This window comes from Saimiri boliviensis, chromosome 16, assembly GCF_048565385.1.
Source record: "Saimiri boliviensis isolate mSaiBol1 chromosome 16, mSaiBol1.pri, whole genome shotgun sequence".
In the NCBI taxonomy this organism is placed as follows: Eukaryota; Metazoa; Chordata; class Mammalia; order Primates; family Cebidae; genus Saimiri; species Saimiri boliviensis.
Window position 1 is genome coordinate 30865407 of NC_133464.1, and position 27996 is coordinate 30893402.

Sequence of the window (27996 nt, forward strand, 5' to 3'; positions counted from 1 at the left end):
ACAAATTATTGAATAGAAACTTGACTATTTTACTGTCATCCAAGTCGCTGCTCACCACTAATAAAGGACAGATATTGTTAAATATCTTTTCTATAGTGGCTGAATTCTATTGACCTAGGCTAATCTACGTCTCCATGGTTCCAGCATACTTCCCAAAATAATACTATTCAACATTGATTTCTGTTGTCTTGATCACCATAACTTTTACACTGAGTATCGTACAACTTAGGAAATAAATTTAATTCAATTGCATGCTCTCTGTGATGCAATCTTTTCATTCTTCAATAGTCTTATTGTAGTATAAACTCTTCTTAAAATAAATAAGTTATTTTAAAAGTTGGTCCATGGCTTACATATAGTTAATACAATTGAGAAGCTAAACTGATGCACTGAATCTTGTGTGGCTTAAGAAATATTTACATCATCTGGAAAATCTACAGGAGACTTTCACTAAAAGGAATTATTTATTGCTAAAGTTCAACATGGGCTGATAACATGATTTAGCATCCAACAAGAAAATATACGGCTTACTTAAAACCAGCATTTGGATATTAAATGCAATAGTATTTAGTACTGTGTGATAGGAATAAAATTACTTTGTTATCAATAATTCTTTATATAAGATAAACAAAACTGAGGTTTATTGCTTTGATAGCACTTTTAAAATGATTAACTTTTAAAATCATTTATTAAATATTATTTCTAAAAAGATAGACAACCAAATATACAATATATATTAAAGAGCTACTAAGTTAATTCAATTTCTAAAGCTGCCTTAACAATTCATATGTACACTTAACTCTTTGATTTTTATTGTCTCCTCTGTTAATATAATTTATAATACAGAGAATCAGTCTGAAGCTGAAGAAAATATAGAAAAGCAATGTAAGAAGTTAAGTTTTTGTCACATTGTTATTTGGATTACACTGAGACTTACAGAAAAGGTTTAAAAAAAAAGTAGCATACAGATTCCCAATGATCCCTTAACTTTGTTTAAATCAGTGTAAACATCTTATATAAATAGTTTTTATGTAAGGAAAAACTATGATCAAACCAGGAAACATTGCTGTAGTACTAATAACTAAGCTATAAACCTTACTCAAATTCTGAAGTCATGTACATTTTTTGGCCCATGATTCAAGTATTCTGTATTATATTTTTTGTCATGTTTCCTTAATTTCTGCTTATCTGTTCCCCTCATCCTTATCAGTAATATTGAAGACATTTCCTCAATTTAGGTTTGTCTGATGATTTATCATGCATTTGAGTTATGTAAATGTATGTGTTTACATACATAATACAGTCTTGTATATATTATTGTATGTGTTCATTAACAATGTTTATATTTAATTGCATACACATCTTATTTTATGCAAATCAATAGTACTACTGTGATTTGTGTTCTTAACAATGTATATTGAAAATCCTTTCTCTTCAATAAAGTTCTTTATATATTTTCTATGACATTCAAAAATTATATTATTAAAGTCGTGGTGTCTTAAAATGGAATCAGAGTTGTCTTTTTACTGAAATATAATCAATATTGAATAATATATTTTCTTATTCGTTGTGGTTTATAAAACCAACTTTACTTTTCCCTATTTGTTGATAATATCCCCAAGATTCTCCAGATATCTACAATTAAAAACTTTCTCTTGTCCCTCAGCATAACTCAAAAATTTTTCATTAATGATTTGTTAACATTTTCTATTTTTCCCCAAACACCACACCCACCCACACACACACACACACACACACACACCCACACCCCACACACCACACACACATCATGGCTTCTAACACTTCTTTTACATCCTTTCTTGTTTTGGGGTAAGTCTCCTTATTTTCTGCTTTAAAAATATATTTCATGTCCATACCAAACGCACACAATGCAAAAAGCAGGGGAGTGATTCTGAATTATGATATAATGCCCTGCTTAAGTTAAACCACACAGACAAAATTAGAAACTCCCAGAGCCAGTGTTTGCTCTCTTTGACTTGTCCTCAAATCACAGCAGATGCAACACAAGTTAAACAGTCAATCAGAGTAGAGTTAGTCAGATTTTCTCCCCTATACCTTTGAAATGTAGAACAGAGAGACACAGAGATTTGAGTCACATTAATTAAAGTGGCTCTCAAACTTTAATATGCCTATGGATAACCAAAGGACTTGCTAAAATGTGAATTCAGGTGTAGGATACAGAGAGCAGTACTGCCTTTCTTGTAAGCTCTTAAGCAGTGCTGAGGCTGCTCTTAGCTAACCACATTGTTAATAGCAAGTATATATATTAACCAGAAAGTTGATAAATTCTTTGCTGACGCTCTTGGAAGTGTCCAGGTTTTCTCCTTCCTTTGGTTATTTTCTCTTCTAATTGCTTGAGACAGCTCACCATCTCGTGAATAAATTCATCTTTTTTTTCTACTATACTTAAAGTTTTATCTAAAGGTTCATTCATTTGTAATTCATTTAATTATATGAACTCCTATAATTATTTTATAGGAAAATAAAAATTATAGCTAAAGAAAGAAACATATTTAAAAAAATAAAATGTTCTTAAATGTGATGTATAAACCCAAATTCTTTTTTTTTTTTCCACATTAACCAGAATCAGGTTATTGTGACTACAACTAAAAAAAGTCAAAACCAAGAATACTAATTAATGCCTACTGCATGTGTACATTAGTATTATAGGTATTCACAATGAGCTTTACTTCCCCTATTCATTACATTACAGAGTGGTAAATACATTAACAAAGAAATTACAACTGTGGCTTCCCCTGAAAGTACTCGCTCTGCTGTGGATAGGTAATAATTTCTGAGTGTCTCTTAAATTAAGGTAAACCAATTTACTTCTCTTCCTACATTTGTTGCACCCAAGCTCAGTTTCTCTAATACTCGTAGTCCTATTTACGTCATGGTGTCTCACAATGATATCCGAGACTTTTGAGACATAAGTGAGCATCAAATAATCAAGTACAGTAGTAATTATAAAAAATCCATACCATACTTTGGGGAGCTGAGGTGGGTGGATCATTTGAGGCCAGGAGTTGGAGACCAGCCTGACCAACATGGTGAAACTGTGTCTCTACTAAAAATATAAAAATTAGCCATGTGTGGTAGTGGGCCACTGTAGTCCCAGTTACTTGGGAAGCTGAGACAGGAGAATCGCTTGAACCTGGGATGCAGAGGTCGCAGTGAGCCTAGATTACACCACTGCACTCCAGCCTGGGCAACAGAGGAGAACCCCATCTCAAAAAAAAAAAAAAAAAAAAAATCTATACCATAAATCTCTATGTAGGGAACATAAAGAATATATAAAGAATAACATTCTAATATGCATGTCAATGACTCTTTCCTTCACTGCTTGAATTCAGGAGAATATAATTTTGACACAATTTTTAATCTCATTAGAAAAAAACTGTAAAACACATAATTTTAAATTATAAAATAACCTTCATACAATGGGGAAAAACTTACTGAATATTGTAACAATATTAATAATAGCTCAAAGTACACAGAAAATACATATTTATGTTTATATATTTTAACATCTCTAGAATCTATATAACACAACAGAAACAGCTTCTTATAACTCAAAATGAAATGTGATATTTACAGTATTTCTGCATTCTAATTCCATATTATGACTATTAAAAAATTCTAAAAATAACTCTCAGAAGTGTCAAATTTTTGATCTGGATATTTGCTGCTTTTCCTATCAGGAAATCTATCTTTCTGGCAAAATATTACAGTAACTTTTCTTAAGTACAATGCTTCACAACTCTCTCCCTATATATGGTTTGAATGGAGTTGCCATAATCACTAGCTAATTGGTGAGCTCTGATTGGCCTAAATCATGCAGAGTGACCTAACAAGACTGGTCCAAGTGTGGCCTACTGAACCTTTAGGGGCCTATGAGATCTGCACTCAGGACTGTTGTTCCTCTTTTGAGTGAAGAGTTCTCTTTGTACTGACACTTGAGCAGCTTTTAAAAACAGGAACGTATGGGCCCTATGCCAGACCAATTAAGAGAGAATCTAAGGAGCTAGGTTTAGGTAGGGGTTGTTTTTAAAAGCTCCTTCAGTAAGTCTAATAAGCATTCCGATTTCACTCACTCATTGATTCATGGTGTAGATTATTCTCACAGCATCTTTCCATTATGTAAAACTTGAGGGTGAAAACAATGTAGAAGACAGAACCAAGACATAAAAGTAAATGGAGTCTTGACAATGAGATACAAATCCATGTCTGAATTCAACATTACTGCAAAAACTTTGTCACTGCTTTATAATGAATTCTTTTCCGATGTAAATGAGTTCAATTGGATTTTCTGTCATTTTCAACAAATAAGCCAAAATATAAATAAAAAACATTTTAAATATCTTTAACTATTTTATCACTGTTTTCTTAAGAAGTTTTATATCAATTTAAAAATATTAATATAGTAATTTTCAATAAGTAATGCTATAAAATAAAAACCAGAGTTATATATATATACTCATATGGGCTCATCAATTACCCCCCACAATTGAAATTGTGATTGGTCCCAAGAATTGCAACTCATTTACAGTCTAATTATGTTTCTCTTCTGAGTCTCACAAAATAAATGATTTTACATGTCTTGATATTAGATGAATAATAAAGTGTAATTTAAAGGGAGACAGGTTAAACTCATTTTGTTTTTTCAGTTTTTTAATTGATTTGTTTCATAGCCAAATTATATTCTCAAAAATTTTAATATATTTATGATAGACTCATAGCAACTATAGAATTCATCTTCATATGACAAGTCATTTTTCTATACCAAATATTTAAAAAAAATCAAAGAGGCCTGCAACTATATGAACAGCCTTATAATACCTACTAATTAATCATTTGACTAAATAAGAACATATCTAAATTAATGCAATTCTAAAATTTGCAATGGTATTTTTCCTTTTCTCTCCCTTATGCATTAATTCCATATTGTTGTTTCATGGCCACAACACTTGTTTGTACCAAAAATACTAAGTAAACTGAAAAATATATGTATTTTTCTATAAATAAAAGGATAAAAATTATGCCATGCAAAAATCTTTTTTAGGCACAAATATTGTTCTAATTTGTTCCAAAACCTGAGATCAAATGGAAATTTTACCAACTTATTTATAAAGCAATTATTTTATCTTTAAAAATCTATAATTTAATTGATTCATAATTTGTAACAATGATTAATATATATCTATGATACCTAATCATTATAGAACTCTTCATGGTTATCACAGAAGCTAAAAAAAAATAAATGTTATTCTTGCTGTTTCGGTTATCCATTCCTATATTTGGAAAAGCTCCAGTAGTTTACAGTTTAGGAAAACAATGAGTTATTATTTCTCGTGTTTCTGTAGGTCAGAAATCTAATGCTGGCCTGGGCAGTTCTGTTCCAGTTGGTGTCAGTTAGACCTTATTCGTATTCAACTGATATTCAACTAGTAACTGAAATGAACTAGTCTAGAAATATGCAAAACATACACATTCCTCATGTCACAAATCTATCCAAAAACAGTATTAGCAAAAAGCCAAGAATTGCATCATGCAAATTAGGTCTAGGTACAGAAACACCTCCCTAGAGAAAATTACTTGGTTGCAGCTTCTCAGTTTGGCACTTCTTATTCCAGAGCTTAAAACACAAATTACTTGAAGTTTCTCTAAATAGAACTATCTGTGTAAAGAAAGGAATTATTTTTCTCCCTTACCCTACCACATAACATATAATGAGGCAGGAATGAGTGGGAAAAAAAATCACAGAAGATCCCAAGAAAAAGGTGAATGGAAGCATATAACAGTCAATGGTCCACACCTGTTTTGAAATCCAGTTATGCATTTATTATCAGAGATTTCTACAACCAGAGGAAGGAACAGCTTTCAATTAAGGCCCTATTTTCTCTCTGGAAATATACTTCCACAGCTATTAGCACTACTTTCTCAGAGATGGTTTCTGCTCTTCGAATTCACTCTTAATGTTTTAATGAAAAATAGCCTATGTTTACAACTATCTTTCTCAGCTACTTTTTGCCCTTAAAAGAGGCCCAGATTCCAATTTTCTTTTCATCTGACTCTTCCCCTTTTTTTCTAAGCTGTTAATTCTTTCACTAATACAATTCTCTTGAAAACATTGTTGATTTCAATGAATAACACTGGGATTCATTCATTCTCCCAAAAGACTCACCTATAATTTATCTTGAGACAAACAAACCTCTACTGTAGGCAGATAAGGCTGTCTTTAGACAATGCCATTTAGATTCTTAGAATCTATCTTGTCTAGCTGCAAGAGATTGCACGTGACCGCCTTGAATATTCCAAATGTTTTAATAAGGAACTTGCAGGCTCAACTTGTAGTATTATCTTTACCATTAACCCATATTTTACTAGGGGCACTTTAAATGCTTATCATAAGGCTATTTCCCACTTTGAGAAAAATTTTCTGTTAGGAATAGAAGAAAACTTACATTTTCTAACTTAGCAATAGTGGCTATAAAATATTTCCTCCAAATTTTGCATAAAGCTGAACAACCCTATCTTTTGTTAATCTCTCTGGCAGTATCTTATTGCCGAGAATCAGCTCAGTCAGGAGACCCCCCCAACCCAGGCCGTGCTGAAGATAATGAGAAGCAGACACCCAGATAGAACAGCAAAGTGGATCTATCTGGGGGTTGGGGAGCCAGCAGCCTATCAAGCCGAGAGCCTCAGGGGCTGAAAGCATTCCAGGCTGAAGGCAAGGAGCAGATTCTGGTCCACATATTTATTCTCTTAAACAGGTGATTATTATTAACAAACAGGTATTCTGTCTTTACTCATAACTCAAAAATGCTAACAAGTGGGCAGCTGTTACCCACCTACCACTAATTGTAAACTAAAAAATATTTTCCACAAAGGAGCCAAGGGGGCAGGGTAAACTTAATGTTTCTCACCGTATCGTAACTGTCATGTATAAACCAATTGGCAATTTGACCATTATGTCTGAAAATTTATTTAGTAGGTCTCAAATTCATCAGGTGTATTTTCTATTAGCCATGTGATGCAGTCAACTGTCTTGCTGGTTTTTCCATCAGAACATAATGTGCCTACTTTTCTTTAGCCTCCAATAACAGTATCTTCACTGAATTTACAGTCTTCCTAGACTTTTCTTACTGCTTGATGCCAGAGCCAATGCCACATACATTAGGTCTTTATTAGAGCAATAACCACTTTCAAGGACAGTGGAAACAAATTCACCTCTTAGGAGAACTGGTATGTACATAGAGAAAAAAGTTAAGCGCTGTCTTTGTAGACTACCACATGATCTATGATAACTGATCATGGCAGTTACAGAACTCTACCCTTCTACACAGTGCCAGTTTCACACTATGACATTATCTATATCTATCTGTAGATATATAAAGACATAGTTCTACAACTGAACACTAAAAACTGCGTATTTGAAAAGTTATTAGTGTTTGGAATCGGAATGCAAGGATAATTTAGGCTTTCTTTCCAAGATGGTTTTGTATCTGTTAATATATTGAAATGTATATATACAAACATAGATATATATGTATATAATATAGCATGAATAAACAGTAATATTTAATAACTATTTTCTATTTCTTCTTATTGTAGACTTCTGAATTCAATAATGCTTGAATAGATGAAAGCAGTTGTTTAGGTTGTGAAAATAAATACCTTCCTTTTTAAATTTTGGCAATTGTATTGTGATATCATTATCAGTCTCACATACACTAATTAGCATGATACATATTTCAAAGCCAAAATAAGCATATGATTGAGAAGCAATATGGTGCAGCAGTGAAGACAGACCTGATTATTTTGAATTCCTCTTTCTCAATTTCCTGTTGGCATTGCATTGATCAGCTTGTCAATACTATAATAACGCTTTATAATTTTGTTTTGTTTTGTTTTTTTCTGAGATGGAGTCTCGCTCTGTCACCCAGGCTGGAGCGCAGTGGTGTGATCTTGGCTTACTGCAACCTCTGCCTCCCGGTTTCAAGCAGTTCTCCTGTCTGTCTCTCAAGTAGCTGGGATTACAGGTTCCCACCACCATGCCTGGTTAATTTTTGTATTTTTAGTAGAGATAGGGTTTCACCATGTTGGTCAGGCTGGTTTCCAACTCCTGACCTCAAGTGATCTGCTGGCCTCAACTTCCTAAAGTGCTTGGATTATAGGCATGAGCACCTGGCCTAATACTTTATAATTTTTTAAAATGAAGCATACCATTTGACACTTAATAATTTACCTATTGAATAAAATAAGATTTTTTTTACTGGAAATGGGGAAACCACCAAATCATGACAATCTATAGGATCATCTCTGAGAAGCAAGCAGAACTTTCTTGATAAAATCCTATTTTAATTTGCTATACGATCACATTTCACAAAAATACATTAAAATATTTTATATAAATATTGGTTGAAATAATGAAAAAGGAAGTGCATATATTTATAGCATATCGTTAATGACATTTAAAAATATTTCTAATATTTTATATTTAAAAATATGGATTTATTTTAAAATAATATTTCTAAAGTCCAAATGTGCTTCTTCATAAACAGACATTGACAATTCTTTAAACTGAAATTTGTCAAAATTTGAGTATTTTTCCTAATGCAGAGATTGAAAAAAATAAATCTAACATTTTCATTTCTGTCTCCAAACAACTTATTAAAAAGGTCAAAACAGAAGCTATCTGTTGGAGTTTCACTGCTTTTGCAAATTTACCATGATTTGTCAACATATCCATCCTTAATGGGAAGTGACAACATGCAACAGAAGTAATTTCAACATATTTTCCTGGTATCAGTGGCACACACTATTACTTGTGTGCCCTACAAGTTATGTTTGGCTGTATTTCCCTTGACATTTTATAAGTCATTTTTTCTTGGTATAATCATTATACTTAAAAATAACTCACATTATCTCAAAGCTTTTATGCACTATTAAAGACCCAACTAAACTGCCAGAAGTTATCATTTTTCCTTTGAAAATTTTTAATAGATCAGCTAATATATTAACTATCAGCAAAATTTTGGACTGTAACATATACAGTCAGTATTTGAAATGAATAAATCAAGAGCTAAAATTCCAGCACTCTAAGAAATATGAGAATAAAAGTCTATTATATAATAAATCTAACATTTATTTTGGAGTTCAAATTTTCATTTTTGTGTTTCTCTTCTCAACTTATAGTTTACAACAGAGCTTCAACTAACTTTAAGTCCCATGACAATGTTCCACGTTATTAAGTCTATGTGATTTGAGAGAAATTAGTCAGAACCAAGTATTTGGTTTGGTATATTTAGCTGAAATTACATATATGGAATTTTACTAACATAAATTGGATTAGTTTTCATTATTAATAAGTACGCACTACAGTTTCCATTTTATAATACATACATCTAAGTTTACAAGTTCAAATAAACATAGATCCATGAAAGAAAGGTAACAAAAGAAACCACAAACTCATGGTAATAGTTTAATTAGCACTCCCTTAAAATAGGTAGTGTATTTTATTAAATGTGTTAATTTTTCAGATGATACAGTTTAGATAGAGATTAAAAATATGACAGGAAGTATGTTCTGAAGAAATAAATACAGGAAACAATGGGTGAATGCATAAAAAGTATTTGAAGGATACAGATTTAATCAATCCAATTGCTTCAAAATTATCCCCTGGATCAGATTTGTTTGAATATATCTTGTGAATGATACTAAATTTGACTAATGCCATTTTGAAACCAATTTGTACAAGGCATTATGCTAGAAAAACAAATTAATTCAATCAACTCTATATAGCACCCAAGGTAAAAATTATCATCCTCTTTTGGTAGATGAGGAAGCTCAGGTTTAAATTGACAGAGAATACATTCAAATATAAAAACTTCTGTTCAGGATTTATTGAGGAATATGAGATTTAATCTTTTCAATAACTCTTTTTAATAAAGTGAGATACAAAGAAAGGAAGAAATCTAATTCTCTGCAAGTTGATGTTCTAGCTTTCCACTTTCAGGTTGACGACTAGTAATTTTACTTTCTGAATATTCTCTAACTGATTTATATAAAATTTAGTTATTAAAGTAAAATGCAGAGACCACATAAAATCTTCCAAGTATGTATTTTATAGAAGCTTTACTAAAAAAATTCAAATACTTGTAAGCAAATAAAATGACCTTTAATAGGTGAATGGATAAATAACTCATGGTACCTTCAGACAAAGATATTTCCTTTTATTCTGAGCTAAAAAAATGAGTTATTAAGTCATATAAAGATATGGAGGAATCTTAAATGGTATCACCAAGTGAGTAAGGACAATTTGAAAAGGTTATACACTGTAAAACTACAACTATATGACATTCTGGAAAAGTCAGAACTAGAAATCCAGTAAAATAATCAGTGATTGTCATGGGCTTAAGCTGGGAGAGCAGGATGAACAGGTGGAAAGCAGGATTTTCAGCTAGTGAAAATGTCTGTAGAATACTATAATGATGGATACACGTCATTACACATTTGTCAAAATCTATAGAATGTACAACACCAAGAGTTAACCCTAATGTAAACTATGAACTCTGGGTGATGATGACATGTCAATGTTGGTTCATAAATTGTAACACATGCACCACTCTTGTTATAGAGGTTATAACTGTGTGGAAAAGGAGGTTTATGGAATATCTGTAACTTTCCATTCAGTTTTGCTATGAAGCACAAATCATTCTAAAAAACAAATCTGTAAGAAAATGCAGAAACAGAAGCCTCTGGTAATAATACAAAAACCTGTCTCTCTCTTTCAAAAATTAAAACCTGAAAATAGTTGTTCAAAAATTAGCTTTAGTGTTTTACACTTTTGGTAGCTTTCAATGTGAATTTAAAGAGCAATTGCAGCACAGCTATTTGGAATGATGATGCTTATCTTGACTTCTAACAGTGTTCTTATTGGTAGGCCAAGCACAGAATAAAAAACAACTTCTGTTTTGACTTTCAATATAAAAACTAGTATATAAGCTATGGAATACTGGAAATCCTTCAGAAAAATTTATCCTATATAGGAGTTAACATTTCTCTCCTCAAATTCGATTATGTTCTTTACTTGTATTTTTAAAATACAGTCAGCTTCATAAGAAATTGGCACGTAGTTCTATAGTTTTTTATATATCACTTCAAAAATTCCATTTAAAGTCGTTAAAATTTACATATTAATATTGTCAGAGACAAAACAGAGACAGCAAGCTATTTACATCATTGTTTGTAAAATCCTCACCTCTCCCAATCTTGCCTTCACATGTGAAAAGGCAGCATTATCATTTTCAAATAGTAAATCATTTGATTAAAATATGCATGAAAATGTGAGTTTACCCAGTTGAGGGTTATGGGGACACCATGGTATAGCAGAAGGGCTCCATCTCCTGGCCCAAGACAGGAGTCTTAGATGGAAACTTTAATATGCATTTATTACAAATAGGTCAGGAATTAAGGCTTACATAACTTTTTGTCCTAAAACATTGACATTCCTCCTTGGTTTTCTTTCTTTCACATATGCAAGTACACAAAGCATATTTCTGAGAGACTAATCATTGAAACCTAGGTAGTAATTGCAATCAAAGCAATATGTTTTCACATTTAAATTATCTTCGGTTGATAAGCTGTTTTGACTCCAAACCCCAATGATTTAGTCACTAATGAGGATTGTTTTCTCTCTGAGGGCTGTAAGCTTAAGTATGTCTTTATGTAGCTGATTTTTTTTCCTGTCTTAAAGCTCATTAATTAGAAGCTAACTTCCCCCAGTTGTAGCTTTTTAATGTGCTGCTTAGAAGAGCTTTCACTGCTTAGCATTAAAATGTCACTGAATGCAAACAGCTTTTACATTCTCTTAAAGCAAGCATTTTATACCAGCAAAGAACTAAAAGAATAAACTTTGTGTTTTTGAATTCATATGCAGCTTTTTTTTCTAACTTCTTTTAAGAAGTGTAGAAACTATTTTTGCAATTAATGATTTTTCTGACTAGCATAATACCAAGATGGTATACTCTGGGCAAGGTGTACCCTGAATTATCAGCAATTACAGAATTATGTTATATAATTTCCATAACTGTTAAGCCCATCAACAGCTCCCAATGAGTGCTTCTCATCACCAGACATCATAATCTACTTTCTTCTATAGTTTCTTAACCATGCTTATTTTTAGACTCTGCACATGTACATACAATCATGTTTATGCTCAGATACTACTGATATCTTTTGTTCCTGCCATTTTTTCACTCTCATTTCTCTCTCCCAGCTGTTTGTCATAGGCAATATAAAATGTGTTTGATGTGTTATTTTACTCATGTTTTTGTAAAAAAAAAAAATGTAGTGTTTTCTGTGCACATATTTTAAATGTTTCTAACTATTATTTTTAACACTATATTCCTGTTGCTATTTCATGTCATTCCCTGCAAAACCATCCTTCACATTTGGCTTTTGTATTTGACAGGATTGGACATAATTATTGTCTCCTACTCCCTACAATCACACATACTCACACACGCCTGTGATAAATGTTCATAAATATAAACTCCTATGGAGCACTATGAAAATTTCTCCAGTTCATATGTAAGAGTGGGTTGGTTGGTTCTTATGGTTACAGCATTACGAATTTGAATAAGCCTTGCTCTCCAGAATGCCTGGAGCAGTCTATATTCACATGAATAGTGCATTGGGCTCATATCTACAACACTAATTATCCAGTTTTATAATTTGCTAAATTGTCTTAAAATATACCTCTTTTTTTCTTCCTCTTTCTTTTGACAGCATCTCACTTGTTGCTCAGCCTGGAAGTGACATGATCACAGATCATTGCAGCCTTGAGTTCCCCAGCTTAAGCAATTCTCCCACCTCAGCCACCCTAGTAACTGGGACCACAGGTGTGCGCCACCACACCTGGCTTTGTTTTTGTTTTGCTTCTGTTTTGGTTTTTGTAGAAATGCAAACTCCCTATGTTGCCCAGGCTGGTCTTGAACCCCAAGGCTCAAGAGATCCTTCTGCCTCAGCCTTTCAAAATGCTGGGATTACAGGTGTGAGCCATCATGCCCAGCTGAAATACATATTTCTAATTATGAAATAGCTCTTCATATTTATGCAGTGAATTGAATTTTTCAAGTTACTTCATTATATCTTTGGTTTACTTATTGAATAAGCTGTTGGTTTGTAGGACTCTATTGTGTTTTCTTGATTTTAATATTTTAACATTAGACATTTTGCATATTTTCTTTCAACAGGTCATCTTTGTTATATTTGTTATATTAATTCTCTTATCCTCATAGTTTCAACTTTCTTATTTGGATCTTTAATTTATCCTAAAGTAGACTACAGTCTACTTTAATATGTTCCTCTGTGAGGATCCAGATTTTATATGGACAATGCAGCATCATGCAGTAAATTTCCCAAAGCACAAGTTATAAGTAGAGCTCTATATCTATTAGAGGGTCTTGGACTGGATCAAATAGCCAGCATTCACCAGCTTTTGTTTATTGGTTTTGTTTTTGAGACAGCATCTTGCTCTGTTGCCCAGGCTGGAGTGCAGTCATGCTATTACAACTCAGCGCAGCCTCGACATCCTGGGCTCAAGTGATCCTACCACCTCTCAGCCTACCAAGTAGCTGGAACTATAGGCACGTACCACCATACCTGGCTAATTTTCCTGTTTTCTATAGAGATGGAGTTTCGCCATATTGCCCAGACAGATCCCAAATTCCCGGGCTCAAGCCATTTCCCTCCTTTGGCCTCCCAAAGTGCTGAGATTATAGGCATGAGCCAATGAGGCCAGCCTTGAACATTTAGTTATTTGTTATAAAATATATTACTATTTTATTAAAACCTCCTCGCTAGACTATAGAATTTTTTAGAAGAGTTGAGGCAAGTATTAATTTTGAAACTGCAAATTAAGAGCAAGTTTAAAATAATACAAATTAACATGAAAATCCATAATACCCCAAAATTCTGTATCATTTTTAAACTAGAAAATTAAATGTTTCTGCTGGTTACTCACAACATACGATTTCATAAGTTAAAAGAAATGCCTTAACTGCAAGTAACAAAATTATACAACATTATAATATCTATGCAACTCCTTCCAATCTCATCTAACTTTCAGTAAAACTGATGATTTGTGTATATACATGTTTAAGATGGAAACTTCCATCTAATATAAATTTGAAATAATTTTGATAATGATTTGATGACAGGTGGAAGAGTATATTTTTTAAAAGTCTAAAACAAAATTATAGATGCTACGGGAAAGTAATGTGTTACTCATTTGTGAGAACATAAGAAGCATATTTGTTAGATTGTTTTAGATGTTGCCATTCCAAGTTGTTTAGATTGTTTCAGGTGGTAAGCTCAAAACTATTGAAGAAATTAGCAGACTAATATGAAAGTCTGTCAGCCTGTAGCAAAAAGTTTACATGGACCATGCTATTAAAACAGCATGCTATTAAAACAGCTTAAAACAGCATGGCAAGATAAATATATACGTAACTAAATAAAAGTTATCCATCTATCAACACACTTTATTGAAAGTATGACATGCCAGGGAAATTTTCAGGGAATAGGGAAACAGAATTTTTTTGAACACATATAATTCTTATCACACAAAAAATGTTATCTTCTACTTTGGGAGAAATAGACAACAGATACATAAATAGTCATATACTAGTCACGATTTTTGCAAAATGAAATGAGCGTATAAAAAGACCTTTGAAATACCTTTCAAAAAATACCTTTGAAAAGAGGTATTTCAAAGATCTTAGAAAATGTTCACTGATAAAATATAGTCCTAAACCAGTTGAAACCACCATCTTTTTTACTGAAATTCACAAATATATAAAAGTCTATCTGTTAATTTTTGAGAGCTAATTCACATGGGAAGTAAGCTCTTCTTTGTCTTAGATTCTGTTCAAAACCTGATAAGAAAAAAAAAACTTGACAGAAATAAAGGATGGAGTTCAGCATCAGACTACCCAATGACTAAAAATTAGCAAGATTGGATCCTTAGAAAGTCCAGTGACTTTATCTTATTAATTCAGCAGCCACATTTGCAATATAGGCATCTCAATTGGTCCACTAGATATTAATCCAAAATTGCTCATCTCCAAGACAGATATTTTCTCAATCTACAGTGAAAAGGCTAATAAATTGAGAATTAATTTGTAGTCTTAATCTTTTCAACTTTCACTGATTCAATGGTAGCTCTTGTCACTGCTTAAGGAAAGTGTAAATCAAAACACAACCACCGAAGTCAGTGAAAACAAGTTTTGAAAAAAGAATATCTTTAACTCTGATGTCTCTTGCTGAACCAGATGAATTATCCAATCCAAAATTGTTGCATACTCCTGAGCTTTATTTAATGATTCCAGTTTGATAGAACAAGTTTGTTTTTATGACCACAGTAAATTGTGTAATTGATCATATTTCAATTATTTGCCTCAACTGCTATACAGACCACAGCCAAATTTGCAGCCTATTTCAAGGAAGAGTAAAAAAAAGGAAGAAAAACAAATTACAGCATATTATTCTGTATAATCTCGAGTTAGCCTTTTTATTTTCTAATTTTGCAATACATGTCTCAATTTTCAAAATAATGTATAATACAATCATCTATTTTATTTTCTAAATAGTTCTGAAAAGAGTACCAGATGAAGAAGCAAAGAGAGAAGCTGAAATTGTGGTCTTTTAAATCACATTAGATTAAAAACTACTAATATTTAAGGTCAGCCTTCATCTTTAAAATTATTTAAGAAGATTTTTCCTGAGGTGAAATTTTTTATGAAAAGGCTTTATTAAATATGTCTATAATTTTTCTGCCAGAGTAGCTTATTTAATTGAAGTCTCATTTAAAAGTAATTCATGGTACAAATGTATTTTCCTTTATCCCTGCACTTACTAGGACTAATTAGGACAGGTCTTAGCTTTTACATTAATTAAAAACAATTTGTATTCAGGGGAAAAATAATGAACATAGATAAAATTATTTTTCCTCATACTATAAAGAAATTTTAATATTAATAAAAGTAAGCAAAAGTTAGTGATTTTATGTTTAAAGCAGAGCAAATGATCTTATTGTTTACTTCATAATGGTGCCACCAACAGCCTTATCAGATAACCTGATTTATCAATTTGTCTTTTAATCCCTCAAATCTAATTTTGGAGATGTCAGCATTTGAGTTAATTTTAGAAAGGATACATAAAGCCAATTCAAATTTTTTGTTTAAGACAAAACTTTCTCTTTTTATTATACTTTAATTTCTCGGGTACATGTGCAGGTCTTGCAGGATTGTTACATAGGTATACACTTGCCATGGTGGTTTGCTGCCTGCATACCCCCATCCCCTACATGAGGTATTCCTAGCAATTTTACCTCTTTTCAATCTCCCCCACACAGCCCCCTCCGTGCTGTTCCTCCCCCTACACCCTCCACCCCCCAGCAGACCCCATTGTGTGATGTTCCCCTCCCTGTATCCATGTGTTCTCATTGTTCAACACCCACCTATGAGAACATGCAGTGTTTGGTTTTCTGTTCTTGCTGAGAATGATAGTTTCCAGATTCAGCCATGTCCCTGCAAAGGACATGAACTCATCTTTTTTTTATGAGTATTCCATGATGTATATATGCCACATTTTCTTTATCCAGTCTATCATTGATGGGCATTTGGGTTGGTTCCAGGTCTTTGCTATCATAAACAATGCCACAATGAACATACATGTGTGTGTGTCTTTACAATAGAACAATTTATAATCCTTTGGGTATATACCCAGTAATGGGATTGCTGGGTCAAATGGTATTTCTATTTCTAGATCCTTGAGGAATAGGTACAGTGTCTTCCACAAGCATTTAAATAATTTACACTCCCACCAACAGTGTAAAGTGTTCCTATTTCTCCACATCCTCTCCAGCATCTGTTTTCTCCTGATTTTTTAATGATTGCCATTCTAACTGGCATGAGATGGAATCTCAATATGCTTTTGATTTGCATTTCTCTAATGATCAGTGATGAGGGGAATTTTTTCTTATGTTTGTTGGCCACAAAAATGTTTTCTTTTGAAAAGTGTCTTTTCATATCCTTTGCCTACTTTTTGATGGGGTTGTTTTTTCCTTGTAAATTTTGGTTCTTTGTAGATTCTGGATATTAGCCCTTTGTCAGATGGGTAGCCTGCAAAAATTTTTTCCCATGCTACCCGACTTCAAACTATACTACAAGGCTACAGTAGTCAAAACAGCATAGTACTGGTATCAAAACAGAGATATAGACCAATGGAACACAACAGAGGCCTCAGGAGTAACGTTGTATCTAAAATCATCTGGTCTCAGACAACCGTGACAAAAACAAGCAATGGAGAAAGGATTCCCTGTTTAATAAATGGTGTACAGAAAACTGGCTAGCCATGTGCAGAAAGCTGAAACTGGACCCCATTTACAAAAATTAACTCCAGCTAGATTAAAGATTTAAACATAAGACCTAACACCATAAAAACTCTAGAAGAAAACCTAGGCAATATCTTTCAGGACATAGGCATAGGCAAGGACTTCATGACTAAAACACCAAAAGCAATGGCAACAAAAGCCAAAATAGACAAACGGAATCTAATTAAACTTGAGAGCTTCCGCACAGCAAAAGAAACAATCACTAGAGTGAACCGGCAACCAACAGAACCAAAAGACAAAACTTTTCTGAAGAGACGAGGCAATTTAATTATTCCCAATTGAAATGATTTTCCTAAGTCTTCTTAAATCCTTGAGAATGTGTTATGCTAAGTTTCGTGGGGTTGTTTTTTTAACTTGGCATTGATTATTATTATCAAACAGAATGTGAATCTCATTAACACAAGTAATTGAAGAGACTGTCATTGGTAAATTAATGAACAAATCACTTAGGCTGATTTACAAAACAACCATTATTTGGCTCTCTTGAATATTTTATAAATAAATGCCTAGGTTACTGACTTTTTAAAAACATTTCTTTAGATGTCTGATTTTACATAAAAATGCCCGTAAGCCAAGAGGTTTGGGCAGTTCTCAAAAGGGGCCAAATATTTCTTTGTGATAAAAGAAAACCCATCGTTTTTCCTAATGCTACATATTCCCTTTTAATTCTGCTTCCAGTACGCATGATAGCACAAGAGGATCTACCCTTAACCTCCTGCTTTAAAAAGATTGGTCTCTTTTTTTTTTTTAAACCTTTCTATCATAATTGGACATAGTACCTTGCTCTTAATGCATTAACAATTTACGTTGAATGACTGCTGATGTTTATGGAATACATACAATGTTCTAAACACTGGTATACCAAAATTTTCACAATTGTTATGAGAATGGTATTACTGTTATGGATATTTTTTAGGTGAGGAAACTGAAGCACAGATAGTTTGAATTGTGAACATGCCAAAAGGTCACAGATATTTGGTTCCTGTCTACACAAGGGATACCCTATTTTATCATCTCTTTTTGATTTCTAGCTCCTACAAGTACATTGCCATTTTGGTCATTCACTTGGATGCACTAAAATCTGTAGCTCCAAGACAATTACTGCAAAGCGTCCTTCCCTAAACCTGCTTCCATGAGCCTTGGATTCGCTATCCAATTCTTGTCCAGGGCTCCAGTCCTATTTCTTCTTTATATTAAAGAATGATTAAGAATTTTTAGTGAAATCAAATTGGAAAAAGCACAAAATTTCCTAACTCTGCCACCTTCCTTTTCAAAATTGATATATATGAAATTATGGCATACAAACAGAGGTTATCTGTTTCAAATCAAACCTAAGTAAGTATATAGGAGACACATACCAGAGATAGAAAAGGAAGAAGCCTTTATCTGAAGATGTAAAAAGGTAAAAGCAATTTGTTCAAAATTACTAAAACATTCAGTGGTTTACCCAGACTATTACATTTTCTGTTTACATGGATTTCACCCACATAGGTCTTTGTTCTCTTCTTTATCATACTAAAGTCACTCTCTTTCTGCCTGTACTCAGCTGTTTTTGTCGAAGTGAACTTGGAAACTTTGAAATTACTAGTATAAAGATTTTGCTTTGCTGTGACTAAAAAAATTACAGAAACTAGGCAACCTTCTTTTTGTTTCTATATGAATTAATGTAAAATATCTCCAAAAGTAACACTATTAAAAGAGAAACAATATTCAAATAACATATATGTGTTTCTAGGCAGTTACTAGCCCCTAGAGGATACAAACCATGGCTTCTGAATCTACTTATAAGTGGTGTTATCTTGTGTAATGCCCAGACCACTGTTGACCATTTAATAAATAGTTGTGGAGTAGGTGAATTTAATAACCTTACAATTACCTAGCTGTGATAATTGTTGCCCTAATTTAAACTCCAAAAAGACTTATTGCTAATGAGAATCTACATTGTGGGAAATTAGAATGTCTAGTGGTGCTGCATAAGTGTTATGAATCTTAGTTTGCACACTCGGTTGGGTACAACACGCATAAAAGAAAACCTCTATGTTTTCAGCCCTCACCCAAAGTTCTGTAGAAAACAGAACCTAAGAGAGACTTAAGTGGCATTATTTCATTGAGAAGTACAATCCTATGGAAACAGAAATGGGAGGGGGATTGAAAAAGCGTGGCCAGAAAGGATAGAGACCACACAGAAAAGAGGATATTAGGAACCTGATTTTCTTCATATCAATCACAGATGTCACTTGGCCTTCAATGATGCCTTCATCGAGGCATTATTAACTACTGTTTCGTAGAACAGTCCATGGAGAGGAGAAGAAAAAGGGGATCCATCATCTTGATTCTTCCTGTTATGCTAGTCTGTTTTCTCTCAGTTGGGAGTTTACTCTAGTGAGAGTTAGGCTAGCTTTTCAAGTTGTGTCAGTAAGGTAGTTTCTTTAGCCAAAAGCACAGATTTTCTCCATGTTCAGAAACGATGGGAAGAACCAATAACATGGCAGTTTAGTTTATCAACCTAGTGCTTGTCTCTAAGTCTGTGAGTCTTGAATTGTTGTGCCTAAGTGTTCCCAGAAGTTCACATACAAATGGTTGCTTATTACTTGCTGCATTAATTTGTGAAATAGTGGCTATATGGTCCAGGACTTGGGAATTATTGTGGAAATACTGAAGATAGCAATCTTAGGAGTAAGGAGGAAACTGCAGCAAGTAGGGAAGATGGCAGTGCTGAGACAATTAAGAGAGACACATAAGATGTGCCTAATACATGCAACTTAATTTTAGTTTGAGATAGAATATTGTATACCTATTGCTGAGTAACTATTAGCTTAGATGATGCCAGCAAAAGGGGTAGAGTATGCATCTCCAGTAGCCCATCACTCCACAGAAACTTTAAAAAAATCAAGCAAAAAGGATCAGAATCAACTTTATCAGAACTCTGGAAAATGAAGAATTACAGCCAACAAGTAAATGCTTAATAAATAAAAAGGCAATGTAAAAATGCTAAGGATGCTATGTGGCACTTTTACTTTCCCTCGTTCTTCTTGACAGCTTGGTGATGGTCTTGAAGATGGCAGCCAATGTTCCCTGTATGAACTCTGATATTTTGTTTCAGAGAGAGGAGAGCAGACAATAAGGACAAATAAATGTGTTTATCTGTTCTAACCTGCCTGGTGCTAGCCGAAATGACTGACTCAGGCATTTGTCTTTATTTCACCTAACATGAAATTCATTCAGGGTGGAAAAGCAGCAGGGATTCCTTGAAAACCTCTTAATGCAAACAAACAACCCTCAGATCAAGGGAGAAATGGTTATGGTTGAGATATATAACAGAGCTCCTCAATCCTCATAGGAAAATCTGGGGAAAGAGTTTCTTTGGGAAATTAGAGTATCAAAAATACTCCGTATTCTGGGAAACTTAGGAAGCCACATACATACCCAGAGTAAAAGGCATGAATGGAAAGACTGACACAAGATCCCAAACTTTCAACTCTGTCTGATCTCTAAGACTTACTGAAGGACACAGTGAAAGATAAGACATAGTTGAAAATGGCCTAGCTAAGTATTGAAAAAGTGTGCAAACACCATGCCAATCTGGAAAGACAAAGAGATATTTTTCTTTTATTTATTTTTAAATTATTATTTTCTTTCTCTTCTCTCTCTCTCCTCTCCCCCCGGCATTTAAGAAAATCTTTGTCAAAATGTAAGTTGATTATAATATTAGGAGCAGAGACTCTAGAGACAATGAAAATAATACATTTTTTTAAAAAAAGGTTTAGAAAAGTCACTAAGCAAATAGCTACACCCCATAACAGGTAAACAAAAACAAAAACAAACAAACAAACAAAACAGGGCTGAAGAAAAATCTAAATTTCAGAACTGTATTAAAATATTCAACATCCACGTTATGAACAAAAAATATAAAGCACACACAGGAATAACAAAATATATCCCCTTCAAAGAAGAAATTAACAAAACTGCCCCTCTGGAAGCACAGACATTGTTTGTACTAGACAGTTCAAATCAACTGTGTTAATTATGCTCAAAGAGCTGAAGGAAAACATGGACAAAGAGGTCAAAGAGCTGGAAAAAAAAACAGGAGAATATGTGAGCAAATAAAAAATATAAACATAAATTATTATAGAACCAACAGAAAGACCAGTCTTGTTTCAATGAGAAGGTTATGAAGGCTTGAAAAACCATAATAGAAGGATGGATTTTGGAGATGATGACCCAGTCATCATTTTTCTGAAGGATTAGAAATTAAGTCTCAGTAAATTTGAGGTTGCTTCCTCTTTAACACAGGTTTTGGCTAAATTTCATGGAGCCAAGCTACATGGTGGATTTGGCCCCTGCTATGATTGGGCTCTGTGTCCCCACCCAAATCTCATGTGTAATCCCTAGGTATCAAGGGAGGGACCTGATGGGAGGTGACTGGATCATAAGGGTGGTTTCCCCCATGCTGTTCTTAATAGTTCTCACAAGATCTGTTGGTTTAAAAGTGTTGCAATTACCACCGTCTTGTTGCCATGTAAGACATTCTTCCCCTTCACATTCTACCATGATTGTAAGTTTCCTAGGACCTCATAGCCATGCCTCCTGTCAAGCCTGGGCAACTGTGAGTCAATTAGACATCTTTTCTTTATCAATTACCTAATCTCAAGTACTTCTTTATAACAAAGAGAAAAAAATAATATAATTGGTACTGAGAATAGAGGGCATAGCTAGAAAGATAACTAAAAATGTGGAAGTGACTTTGGAACTGGGTAATGAGCAGAGGTTGAAATAGTTTGGAGGGCTCAGAAGATGACAGGAAGATGGAAGAAAGTTTGGAACTTCCTACAGACTTGTTGAATGATTGTGACCAAAATGCTGACGGTGATATGAACAATGAAGTCCCAGCTTCAGTGGTCTCAAATGGAGATGAGAAACATTTTGGGAAATGGAGCAAAGGTAACTCTATGCTTTAACAAAGAGAATGACAGCATTTTACTCCTGCCCTAGAGATCTGTGGAACTTCAAACTTGAGAAAGATGATTTAAGGTATCTGGTAGAAGAAATTTCTAAGCATCAAAGCATTCAAAATTAGGTCTTTTTTTTTTCTAAATGTGTGCTTTTACATGTGTGAAGAAAGAGATGGCCTAAAATTGGAACTTACGTTTAAAAGGAAAGCAGAACATAAAGGTTTGGAAGATTTGCAGTGTGATCATGTGATAGAAAAGGAAAAACTCATTTTCTAGTGAGAAATTTAAGCCAGCTGCAGAAATTTGCATAAGTAACCAGGAGCTGAATGTTAATAAACAAGACAATGGGGAAAATGTCTCCAGGGCACTTCAGAGATCTTTGTGGCAGCCCCTCCCATCACAGACCCAGAGGACTAAGAGAGAAAAATGCTTTCAGGCCCAGGGACCTGCTGCTCCCTGCACACTAGCAACATAGCACTCTGTGTCCCAGCCATCCAGCCATTGCTAATAGGACCCAAGGTATAGCTCAGGCTGTTGCTTCAGAAGGTACAAGCTGTAAACACTGGCAGCTTCCATGTGGTATTTGGCCTGTGGGTACACAGAAGACAAGAATTGAGGTTTGGGTACCTCCAACTAGTTTTCAAAGGATTCATGGAAACACCTGTATGTCCAGGCAGAAGTCTGCTGCAGGGGTGGAGCCTTCAATAAGAACCTCTACTAGGGGTGATGCAGAGGGGAAATGTGGGGTTGGAACCCCCCCCAGAGTCCCCAATGGGGCACTGCCTAATGGAGCTATGAGAAGATGGTCACCATTCTCCAGACTGCAGAATGGCAGAGTCACTGACAGCTTGCACCATGCACCTGGAAAAGCGGCAGCCACATACACGAGCCTGTGAAAGCAGCTGCAGGAGCTGTACCCTGCAGAACCACAGGGGAGGAGCTGCGTCAGGCCTTGAGAGCCCATCCCTTGCATCTCCATGCTTTGAATGTGAGACATTGAGTCAAAGGATATTATTTTAGAGCTTCAAGATTTAAAGACTTTCCTGTTGGGATTTAGACTTGCATGGGACCAGTACGTTGTTTTGGCCAGTTTCTCCCATTTGGAATGTGTGTACTTACCCAATACCTATACCCCTATGGTATCTAGGAAGTAATGAACTTGATTTTTATTTTACAGGCTCATAAGCATAAAGGACTTGCCTTGTCTCAGATGAGACTCTGTACTTGGATTTTTGAGTTAAGGCTAAAATGAGTTAAGACTATGAGGAACTGTTGAAAGGTGTGATTATATTTTGAAATGTGAGAAGGGCATGAGATTTGGAAGGGGCCAGTGACAAAATGATATGATTTGGCTGTGTATCCTCGCTCAAACTTCATCCTGAATTGTAATCCCCATTTGTCAAGGGAGGGCTCTAGTGGGAGGTGATTGGACCAGGGAAGCAGTTTCCTCCATGCACTTCTCATGATAGTGAGTTCTCATGAGATCCGGTGGTTTACAAGCGTGGCACTTCCTCTCTCCCACTCTTTCTCCTGCCACCTGTAAGATATGTTTGCTTCCTTTTCCTCTTCTGCCATGATTGTAAGTTTTCTAAGGCCTCCTAGCCATGCTTCATTTTAAGCCTGCAGAACTGTGAGTTACACATTGTTTTAAAAAAATAAATTATCCAGTCTCAGTTCATTCTTTATAGAAGTGTAAGAATGGACAAATACAATGTTTTCCATTGTTTGTTGATGCCTACTGGCCACTGCACAGATAGAATTCAGAAACTTCACTTGGCTTCCTTAGGTGTTGCTCTACTCTTCTACTACTTATATGCTACCATTGTTCATTGCAATTGTTCTAGTCTTATAAGTGACACTGGATTATGAAGAATATTCTGAGATCCCTTAGGCTCTATCTATATATAACATCTAGTTACAGTCTCTCAAAAATCTTTCACCTTCCTGACTGCAAGGCATAAATTGTCCTCTGCGTTCAAATAATATGATTACTTGTCTTCTTCCTGAAAACTTGGTCCAAAAATGAGCAAGAATTCTCATACTGGGGACAACCAATTCTACTTCCCCATCATTTGCCTGGCAAGTTTCATCTTCCTTAAAAATACACTATCCACTACTAAGTTGGTGAGAAGAAATCTTTTGCCAACTCATTTTTAAAAAATATTTTGACATGAGTCATTTGATACTCCTTGATGGATAAACGTTTTGTTTTTTTAATTCAGAAGATGAGAACACTTTTATATATCTACTTTGTAAGCATTTCATTTTTTGCTGAATTGTTCACCCCAATTCTAAGACCAAGTTATTGCTTAAGAAAGAAGGGGAGATTGCTTAAATTATATATTGTTGTATAACAAATTATCACACAATTTAGTGATTTATTAGTATAACTGTGAATGAGAAATCTGGGCCCAGTTTTGGCAGGTCTCCTTATTCAGTGTCTCTCATAAGGCTACAGGCAAGTCAATCTGAAGATCTGATTGGGGAAGGACATTTCCGAGATTACTTAAGTGGTTTCTGGCAGCATTTACTCTCTCAAGCACAATTGGACTGTAGGCTTCAGCATCTTACCAGCTGTTGGTCAGAGGCACTCTCAGTTCCTCAACATATGGGCCTACCCATCTTGGTCACATTTTCCATCACAACTAGCAAAAGAGAGAATTTGCTAGTAAGATAAAAATAACAATTTCTGTACTCTAATTATAAAGTTACATTTTATCACTTTGCCATATTCATCTTGATAAAATCAATAGGCTAGCCTATACTCAAAGGAAATTTCACAAGAGTATGAATACCAGGATGTGGATATCATTGGGAACCATCTTGAAGTCTGCCTGCCCCAGTAGTGAATAGGCTTCATTAAAAAAAAAACACACAAATATTGCTATAGAACCAACATGTTTTTATGCCTGCTGCACAATGAGAGAGAGAACAGGGTTTGTAGCAGAGAAAAAGTTTAATAATGGTAGGATGGCTAAGAGAGCAAATGAGAGGGACACTCTAATCCATCTCCCCAAGGAGTGCTGCAATGGAGTTTCGAGGGGATTTAGATGGTTTGGTTATGTTCTCACCCAAATCTCATCTTGAATTGTAGTACTCATAATCCCAACATGTTGTGGGATAAATCTGATGGGAGATAACATAATCATGGGGGCAGTCACCCATATGCTGCTGTTCTGGTGATAGGGATTAAGTTCTCAAACATCTGATGATTCCATAAGGGGATTTTCCCCCTTCGCTTGGCACTTCTCCTTCCTTCTGCCATGTGAAGGAGGAAATCTTTGCTTCCCATTCTGCCCTGATTGTAAGTTTGCAGAGGCCTCACCAGCCATGCTGAACTGTGAGTCACAAAACCTCTTTCCTTTATAAATTACCCAGTTTGAGGTATGCCTTTATTAGCAGCATGAAAACATACTAATACAGTAAATTGGCCCCGAGAGAGTGAGGTACTGCTATAAGAATACCCACAAATGTGGAAACAACTTTGGATCTGGGTAACAGGCAGAGGTTGGCACAGTTTGGAGGGCACAAAAGACAACAGGAGAAATTTGGAAACTTTGGAACTTCCTACAGATTTGTTGAATGGCTTTAACTAAAATGCTAATACTCCAGGCTGAGGTGGTCTTAGATGGAGATGAGGAACTTGTTGAAAACTGAAGTAAGGGTCACTCTTGCTATGCTTTAGCAAAGACAAAAAAAAAACAAAAAACAAAAAACAAAAAACTGGCAGCTTTTTCTTGTTTTAGAGATCTGTGGAACTTTGGACATAAAAGACAAGATTTAGGGTATCTGGCAGAAGAAATTTCTAACTGGCAAAGTATTCAAGAGAAAGCAGAGTATTAAAGTTTGGAAAATTTGCACCCTGACCAGTCCAAAGGAGAGGAAAACCCTGTTTTCTGGGGATCAATTCAAGCCTGCTACAGAATTTGCGTAAGTAACGATGAATGGAATGTTAATCACCAGACAATGGGGAAAATGTCTCCAGGGCATGGTCAGATACTGTCATGGTAGCCTCTCCCATCAGAGGTCTGGAGGCCTAGATGAGAAAAACGGTTTTGTGGGCTAGGCCCAGGGCACCGCTGCTCTGGGCAGCCTCAGGACATGGTGCCCTGCATCTCAGCTGCTTCAACTTTAGCTGTGGCTAAAAGGGGCCAAGGTACAGCTCAAGACATTGCTTTGGAGGGTGCAAGCCCCAAATGTCTGTGGTACACAAACATCAAGAACTGATGTTTGGAAACCTTCACCTAGCTTTCAGAGAATGTATGGAAATGCCTGGATGTCCAGGCAGTGGTTTGCTACAGGGGCGGAACTCTCAAAGAAAACCTCTGCTAGGGCAGTATGGAAGAGAAATGCAGGATTAGAGACCCCCCCCCACCAGAGTGCCCACTGGGGCACTGCTTAGTGGAGCTGTAAGAAGAGGGCCATCATCCTTCAGAATCCAAAATGGTAGATCCACCACAGCTTGAACCATGCACCTGGAAAAGCCGCAGGCATTCAATACTAGCCTGTGAAAGAAGCCAGGAGGGGGCTGTACCCTGCAAAGCCACAGGGACAGAGCTACCCAAGGCCACGGGAGCCCACCTCTTGCATCAGCATGACCTTGGTATGAGACACGGAGACAAGGAGATCATTTGGAACTTTAAAGTTTAACTGCCCTATTGGATATCAGCTAGTATGAGACCTGTAGCTCCTTTGTTTTGGCCAATTTCTCCCATTTGGATTGGATGTATTTACCCAATGACTGTATCTTCATTTTATCTAGGAAGTAACTAACTTGCTTTTGATTTTGCAGGCTTTATAGGCAGACTTTGGAGTTAATGGTGAAAAGAGCTAAGACTTTGGGAGACTGTTGGAAAGGCATGATTGGATTTTGAAATGTGAGCACATGAGATTTTTGGAGAGACCAGGGGTGGAAAGATATGGTTTGGCTACATCTCCACCCAAATCTAATCTTGAATTGTACTTCCCAAAGTCCTTACATGCCATGGGAGGGGTCCAGTGGGAGGTAATTGAAGCATTGGGGCAGTTACCTCCATGTTGTTCTCATGATAGTGAGTTGTCAAGAGATCTTTTGGTTTTATAAGGGGCTTTTTCTGCTTTGCTTGGTATTTTCCTTTGCTGCCACTATGTGAAGGACATGTTTGCTTTCCCATCCACCATGATTGTGAGTTTCCTGAGGCCTTCCCAGCCCTGCAGAACTGTGAGTCAATGAAATCTGTTTCCTTTATAAATTACCTAGACTCCAGTATGTCTTTATTAGTAGTGTGAGAAAAGACTAACATAGGGATCATGGAGGCCAAGGGTCTGGAAAATTGAGGTTTCTGGTTGCTTAAGTTAAGGGGGATGAAATCATTAGGATGTAGAAACTGGATTTTTTTAGTGAGTCAGCTTCTTTCAGGTCCTTCAGACGAGCTGATGTTAGTAGTTTAACAGGCCAGACCTCAAAGAATATCTCAAATGGGAAACAACATATCACAATGCTTAAGTTGTTATGTATAGGGCAATTAAAGAAAACTATGATCTTGTGACAAGGATGATATAATTCTAAAGCAATAGGAAGCA